Below are 7,960 nucleotides of genomic sequence, written 5' to 3'. Positions count from 1 at the left end.
GCGGCCTTTCTCCATGGCCAGTCCGACCTCCTAACAGATCTGCTTCCGCAGTGCTTGCTGAGCCAGGGGCCCCAAAACTCGCTCCGGCTCCGGCCCCCCTGGAAGGCACAGGAATTCCCTGGAGGCTTGGCTTTGCGGCTGGCACAGCTGTGAGCTGGGGAGGCAGCCCAGTGGGCTGAGGCTGTGGCGGGGTGCACTGAGGCACCGCCCACCTTCCTGATATCCAGCTCCTTCCTGCCCAGCCCCCGTCCCCCAACCAGTCTTGGAGGGGGAAGGTGGAAAGATGGGGAGACAGGTGGAGGGAGAGAGTGGCGCTGCAGAAAATAAAAGGGGGGGGGTAGGAGGAGGGGCTGGGCCTGGTGCACCACGCCCCAGAGATAGGCCTCTGGCTCCACACAAGTTTCTTCACTGTACCCCTGGGGCTGGGCCAGCCTGGGGAGCATTTCCTTCTGGTTTGGGGGAGTAGGCCCTGAAGGATAAGCTCTTTGATTTCTCCTGAAAGGCCTCACTTCACCTGGGCACCTGGGAGGTGGCTAGAACAGGACCCACTAAGGAGGAACTTCTGGTTTTCAGCGAATGGAATGTGGTTAGGACATTTTCTCAGGATTCCCAAGATGTGGTCACATAAAACAAAGGCTCAAAAGAAACAAATAAGGATCAGAGCTGGGGGGTAGGCGTGGCAGGTTGTGGGGGTGGGGTGTTCCTTCTGACACAGGAACAGGGAGACTTAGATGGAAGAACACAGGTCAGCTGGCTGGGTGGCCTTGGGCAAGTTACTTAACTTCTCTGGACCTCAGTGTCCTTATCTGATAAATGTGGAGGATGATTTCTCATGGTGTTAATGCAAGAATTCAGGAATGACAGGTGTGATAGCATATCTGGAACTAGGGGGCATATTCACCTGCCACATTATAGATGCTCAGTAAATTGTTCTTTTTATCCTGCTATTGTTAGTATCTTCTCATGCTTGTACTGTCTACCCAATCCTCCATCTGTCATTAAGCGCTCACACTTAGCATCTCTAGCTCTACCATTAATCTATCAGCTATCTATCATGCATCCATCTTGTATTTAACCTTCCCAATCAGATCGCTAATGCTTTCAATGCACAGTTGTGTATTGATTCTATGTACACATTCAGTAAATATATTAATAGACTGGTTATATCTGGGGGTCAGGGCGAGCCAGACCTCAAGTTAACCCTTTGAGCGCCATGTGTAATTCAAAATTTGGATCAACATGGGAAAAAAATTATATTAATAGATAACCTGAGGTACAAAAAAAGAGAACGGAAGATAAAATGTGAATTATCCCACTGTTATGTACATTTATAGCCATCGAAAAAAGAGTCGCTGGGAGTGACGCTGGCACTTTTGGGAAAATTTGTCAGTGTCGCTCACAGCAGCGTTGGCACTCGAAGGGTTAATAAAGCAGCTATCACATGAGGCCTTATCTCCCAGCTTCAAATAGCGCTTTTGTTTCTTCAGAGCAACGGGAAGAAACACCCTCAGTGGAGAGTATGCCAGGAAGCCAGCTTCTTCCGTGGTCCCTCCCGGGCAGCCTTGCACCTTGGCCTTGCACCTGAGCTCCAGAATCCCGGGCACCCTGTGCGCCATCCAGGCCGCCTCGTTCCCAAGTGTGGCCTCTGGTGTCAGGATGCCCAGGGTCAGTGGTATTCCAGGATGTTCAGCTACGCAGACATACCGCCCACAGAGGCCAGAGTGGGTGAATGCGCCTTTGCCGGTGCCTCCGCCACCATGCGTACAGGGTACTAGAAAGTCACACTAATGCTATACATGTGTGTAGTGCTTTGCAGCTTTCAGCCATTTACATGCCTGAGCTTCTCTTATTTGAGCCACACCATCATCCTGCGAAGCAAGCAGGGTTTGTTCCTTTATTCCCATTTCGTAGATGAGAAGCCTCGGCCAGAGTCACATGCTACTAAGTGATGCAGCCAGTATGATCTGAACCCAGGTCTCAGGACTCTGAGTCAGCTGCCTACCTCCCACGGCCATTCCATGGGCAGGGGGGGAGGGGCGAGGGGGGTACAAAGGCACAGAGTTCAAGTGAAGCAGGGGAGAGACAGCCTTTGGATCTTCCCCTGGCCTGGGAGGCTGCGGTGGGGGAAGGTTGCCCGGCACCTGCTCTTCCCGGGACATCTTCCCTGACAGATTAGATACCCCACTGACCTGCAACCCCAGCTTGAAATGCGAGTACTTTGTCCCGGTCACTTCTGAATGGGTAAGAGAACAAGAGACAACCTTAAAGGACAAAAAACATTGTAAAAAATTAATAAAAATAAGTCTCGAGAAAGGAAATTTTACGTGTGACTAAGCTGAATAAAGTAGGAATGACTCTAATGAAGTGAATTAAATATCCAAAGCAAGCTGATGCAAAATTAGTGTTTGATTCTTTCTCTGCGAAAAAAGACAAAGTTTTCTTGTACTATTGGTCTACTCCGGATAAGATACTATGGAAGTTGTCTGCCTAGAAAGCGAAGGTTCTGTGTTTCATCAAAACCATTTTAATGTGATTTAGGTGGTCTTAGCTAGGTCTTTAAATACTTGAGAAAAGGGAATCTCCTCCCTGGGAAGAGCTAACCTGTACCTGAAATGCCCCGAGTGACTTTCTGTAAAGATGGTGGCACACGTGGGCCCAGCTCAGCAGCCCACCAGGCCAGCCTCGTTCCCGAGCATTCTTGCATTGCAACGTCCTCGGGGCAGTTATGTTGTGAGCTTTGTGATTTATAACCCACCCTGGTTTTGTTTTACTTCCGCCAATACTGCCCGCCTTTTTCTAGAGTCTTTTTGTCTTATTGTGTAAATTCTCATAGAGACACTGAGCTTGTCTGGAGTGAAGGGGATATAAACAAACAAACACATGCATCGTCTGACCAGGAGGCAGGTAATGGTGCAAAACATCCAGTTACATACTAGTCTTTAAAAATAAAAAAAAGACTAGTTTTCCTCCAGTGAACAAAGGGGAGGTGAAACTGATACAATATAGAGTAAAATGTCCCCTGACTGAAGAATCTGGGGCCCCTGAGGCACAGATTTAGCACTTCGGTTTGCTGGGTGAGTGTCCCTTTCTCTCAGCCGTGGGAAAGGTGGGCCCCAGAGCCTTTACGTCGTCCCTGCCAGCTTCCCTTGGCAGGAGGCCAGCTGACTAACCTTTCTGCATCTCTACAGAGGTGAGTAGTGCTTTGTAATGCAAGTGCATATGGAGCAGATACATATCTGCAATTATCTTATACGTATATGGTGTGCAGTGTGTGGGGAGGCTGCCCACAGGTGCGGGGGTTCTGACGTCAGGTGACAGCTGCCTGTCACCACTCTGCATTCTGCAGACTGTTTGCCATGTGGCCGCTGAGCCAAGAAAAATGTCCAGAGTGACATTTCAGGTTCTCCTCTTTTTGGTGATATGTTTGAGTCCTAGCGCACAGGAGGCTGACCAACAATGGCAGGAGGAAGCGGCTGATTGACTCTCAAGGGAGGCTCATTCATTCATTAAGTAAATATTAACAGAGCACCTGCTAGGTGTCCCCTTTCAGCCCCACAGGAACGATTGTGGGAAACAAACATCGAGTTCGCTGGTTCTGCGGTGACTGGCAACGTGTGGGCTGGTGGCCTGGACCCTGTGCACATGAGAAGTACAGGTCACCACTAGGTCATGACCATGGGAATGGAGCTGAGAATGACTCTAGGCTGGGCAGGCAGGCAGGGCTGGTCTGAGGGGATGCCCAGACCTGGGCCAGGATCCAGGACCCCCATTTTCATGTCCACAGCCCAAAGACAGAGCAGTCATATCTCGATGTCTGCATGGGGTGGTCTCAGCCAGGCACGTAGCTGGCGAGGTGAGTGGGAGAAATACAGGCTATGGCATCCGGGGCCGGGAACGTCTCAGCAATGGGAGAAGCAGGGTCGAGGAAGACTAGCAGGATGAGGAGTGGGAAACACCTCTTCATCCCTCCACTCACCCATTTGCTCACTCATCCATTCATTCAGCAAACATTTATGAACCCCTGGCCTGGGAAATACCAAGATAAAACATCCTGACTTCCTTTAAGGAGCGTAGAGCCTTGTGGGAAAGAAAGGCAAAGAACGATGATTAGAAAGAGTAACCGAGCCTTGCTATGGGCTACAGTTTTTGTGCCCACCTGGAATTTCCTCAGAGGGCCAGCCGGTACCTGTGCATGCTGTGGATTGCACTCCGGCAGCAGAAACCTGAGCCTAGCGGATAGTAAGCTTACCCTCCTTTGCTGGAGGGGCGGTATCTGTCTCCTGAGACCATTTGCTGTACAAGCATGCTTGAAAAGATAGTCTATAACCAAGAGAGGGTCCCTGCTTACAAGATGCGAAGAAACGAGAGACGTTAGGAAAACCGCTTCTCAACAACAATCAGTTAGTTTTAGTTGTAGAGGATGACAGCTTTTGCGGAAATAGCCTCAGTTTCAAAGCAGACTTTTGCCCTCTGGCAGCATTCAATCCGGGGTTCAGCCATGCTAAACCAGGCTGGTGAAACAGGTACACCAAATCACCAGCAGGACCGGGAAGAATCTGCTCTCTCTCTTCTTGGCCAACAGTAAAGGCTTTGCTTTAGAAAAAGCATGTGGCTGCATCCTACCAGCATCTCAGAGCAGATGTCTAAGGAGAAAGGCCATCTGCCCTGGGTAGGCCTGGGGGAGTGTGTCATGTGTAATTTAACATGAATGTGATGGTCTGAAGGAAGGAAGGAAATGAAAGTCTGTTGAGGTCCTGCAGTAGCCCAGGATTTGTGACCAATATTTCATAACTTTCCTTTCATTTAATCTCATTATAATCTTTTTTTTCTTTTTATTACAGTAATAAACACATATAATTTACCATTGCAACACTTATTTAGAAGTGTGCAATTCAGTGGCATTAAGTTCTTTCATATGGTTGCGCAACCATCACCACTCTCTACAATAGTTCTGGAACATTTTTACCACCCCAAATGGAAACCCTAGACCCATGAAGCATCACTCCCCATTCCTCCCTCCTCCAAGGCCCTGGCATCCACTAATCTGCTTTCTGCCTCTATGGCTTCACCCTTTCTGTATATCTGTAACTAGCTTCTGATCGAAGTGTTGTTATTCCCACTTTACAGATGAGGAAACTGTAGCTCAGAGAAATTTACATCTTGTCCAAGGTCACAGAGCTGGCAGGGGGAGGATGTGATCGGTTCTGTACTGAGTTCCCAGGGAGAGGAGGAAGTCCATTGATTCAAGGGCCTGGACCTGGCTTAGGCAGACCTCCAGGAGTGTGGCCCCATTTGTGTGTCCGGGCTGGAGAGCAGGGTCGAGCTGGGAGGAGGGATCCTGTGCCGCTGGCCTGAACCAGAAGGAAGGGAGGAAGTGGAGGCATTCCAGGTGGAGGAAGGGTCCAAGGCTGCGACACAGAGGGCCAGCCAGCCAGTAGAATCAGGATCCCCAGGGCGGAGGTTCTCTCTTGTTAAGGGGCTGGGGCAGCTTCCAGCACAGCAGGCCGTGGCCCCCACTTCAGATCTAACAGCTTTGTTCATTCTGGGGAGTCTGCCAAGAGGCCGCCCCAGGAAGTCTGCCGACTCAGGTTTCTTTTCTCCAGGGAAACACAGACCTGTCTTTGGATGGAAGTCTCTTGTCAGCAGTCAGCACCCCGGGCTGTCTGGGGGTGCTGAGTGACTTCGTGAATGGCCTCGGGTCAGAGGCGGCTGCCAACTGGCGCCTCCCGAATGGCTGTGCGGGCCTTTGTTGGTCCCCTGGGAACCTGAGAGGAGCCAGGCCAGGGTGCTGCACACCCACGGCAGTCTGTGCCTCCTGCTGCTCGAGGGGCCACTGTGGGGCCTTCGCCGAAGCCATGGGACTCGGGAGCCCCTGTCTTGTTCGGGGTGTATGGCAGCTGTCGGAGTGTGTTCCTTTGTTACTTCCTAAAACTCAAGGAGGTTCATAGTCTCTCCTTCTGGGGGATGTTGACCTTCCATCTGCCCAGCGCTCCTGGCCCGGTCCCCATGGGTAGCAGAAGGGGGCTCCTCTAGGAGGCTGACTTGTCCTGAGTGTCTGTCTCACTGGGGCATGGTGGCCCTCGTCCCCAAAGGGCCTTAGCGGGGTTAGGCGCTCAGCGGAAAGAGCTCTTCCAGATGGGCTGCCCTGTAGCAGCTGTCATGAAGGGCCCCCTCCTCCACCTCCGGGGGCCTTTGGGGCATAATCCTGACTGCATCTGGCTGTGCCTGACTCCAAGCAGAGGAGCTGGGAGGTGAGGCATGTGTCTTCCTGCTGGCAATGAGCTGTCTGCCTGTGAGCGTGACCCCACAGAGGTCTGCCTGTCTGCCTCCCCCATACTGCGCCTACGGAAATCCCAACTGCAGCCTGACCCCATGGGCGAGCGTGCTCCTTGGGGTTAGGACGCTGACCCTACAGCGCCTGGTTGAGGTGAGTGGGAACGGAGGGGGAGGCTGGGCGCAGGAGACATCCGGCTGCTACCAAGTTGTCTCTACTCTACGAAGCAGGCCCTGTTACTCCTTTTGTGCTTGTTAGGGTCCTTCAAGAAGCAGAGGCCAGATAGCATGAGATGTGGCAGAGATTTAGAGGGCACGTGAAGGAGGGTCTGACAGCTGGAAAAGGAGCGAGGGCAGGAGAGACTGGGTCGGGGGAGCCTTAGACAGCAAGTAGCTCAGGTCTGAGAAACCCCGAGCCAGGCTGACGGGCATCTCCAGGGACAGTCTCTCCTCAGAAGGATCAGGTGTCCTGTAGGAATGGGCTGGACTAAGGCCCCTCCATGCTCAGGCTCTGGCTGTGGCTTCTGCTGTGCACATGGGAACAAGAGGAAGCAGGTCTTTGAAATCAACCAGAAGGGCGACAACTGCCTGATGGCCGTGATCCCAGGTCCCATGCGTATTTCTTTATGGGACACCTGGTGATAATCCAGGAAGCTGGACCTTGACCCCTCCCCCCGCCCCCCACCCCACACGGAGACAGAGCACTGGGCTGAGGCCAGATCAGGGAGAAGAGGAGGAGGGCTCAATCTATCACCAAGCCTTGTGCCCTGAGCCAACCAGCTCCGACCTGAAGCTGTTGGTCAGCATGATGGGGACAGCCTGGGAGGTGTTGCTCAGACTCTCTGGACAGTTCTAGAAAACACCTCTACTGGGAACACCACCACCCTGGCTTTGGATCTGTTTTTTCTGTCCCTGTTTATGTTGCATGACCTCCGGTGGCCTTCTCTAGGAGGTGGAATGAGACCAGGAACTAGTCTTTCCTGCGCACCTACTATGCGCTCGCCACTGCACCAGGCACTTGACACACTCCTATCCCAATCTGCCTGCAGCTAGTGGGCAGCCTGACCCCAGGGAAGGGCCACTTGTCAACATGACTGGTCCAGGTCACCTCTGTAGTAACGTCCAGGTGCCGTCCTCCGTGTTCCCAGCGATGCTGGCGAGAGATGTGGTCACCCCCCAGGGAATCCCTGCGTGCCTCCTGTGGGCAGGGGCCATGTGAGGCGCGGCTGGGACACGGGCCTCCCCGTAACGGGCTTGCGATCCTGGGGGACGTGGATGTAGCCGGTGTCAGGTGTGGGGCGCGCAATGAAGGGGCCTTAAAGGGCGGGCTGAGGTGTGCCCGCGGACTAGTGGGGGAAGACCGCTCTGGAGGAGGGATAGTGCAGGCAACGATGACACGCAGGCACAGGAGCAGAGGAAGCGGTGATGAGCCCAGGCTGCCTGCCGCCAGATACGCACTCGTCACTGCCTTTGGCCTCGGGAAGAAGAGTGACCGCACGGAGCCCAGCAGCGTGACAGATGGGGCCCTCATCTCAGACTTGCCTCGGAGATTTGGGTCTCACTTGCTGCTTTAGTGCCAGGCCGAGTGTGTCAAAGTTCCAAGATCCTGGGATGGAAGGTTTCTGTCTCTCTGATGCTGATTTTGAATAGTTCACAGTCTCTCCATTGTTGAAGTTGCCTGGTTAAT

Source organism: Furipterus horrens, unplaced genomic scaffold (genome assembly GCF_987537825.1).
Source record: "Furipterus horrens unplaced genomic scaffold, mFurHor1.1.pri manual_scaffold_10, whole genome shotgun sequence".
NCBI classification, from domain to species: Eukaryota; Metazoa; Chordata; class Mammalia; order Chiroptera; family Furipteridae; genus Furipterus; species Furipterus horrens.
This window is presented reverse-complemented; position numbering follows the sequence as displayed.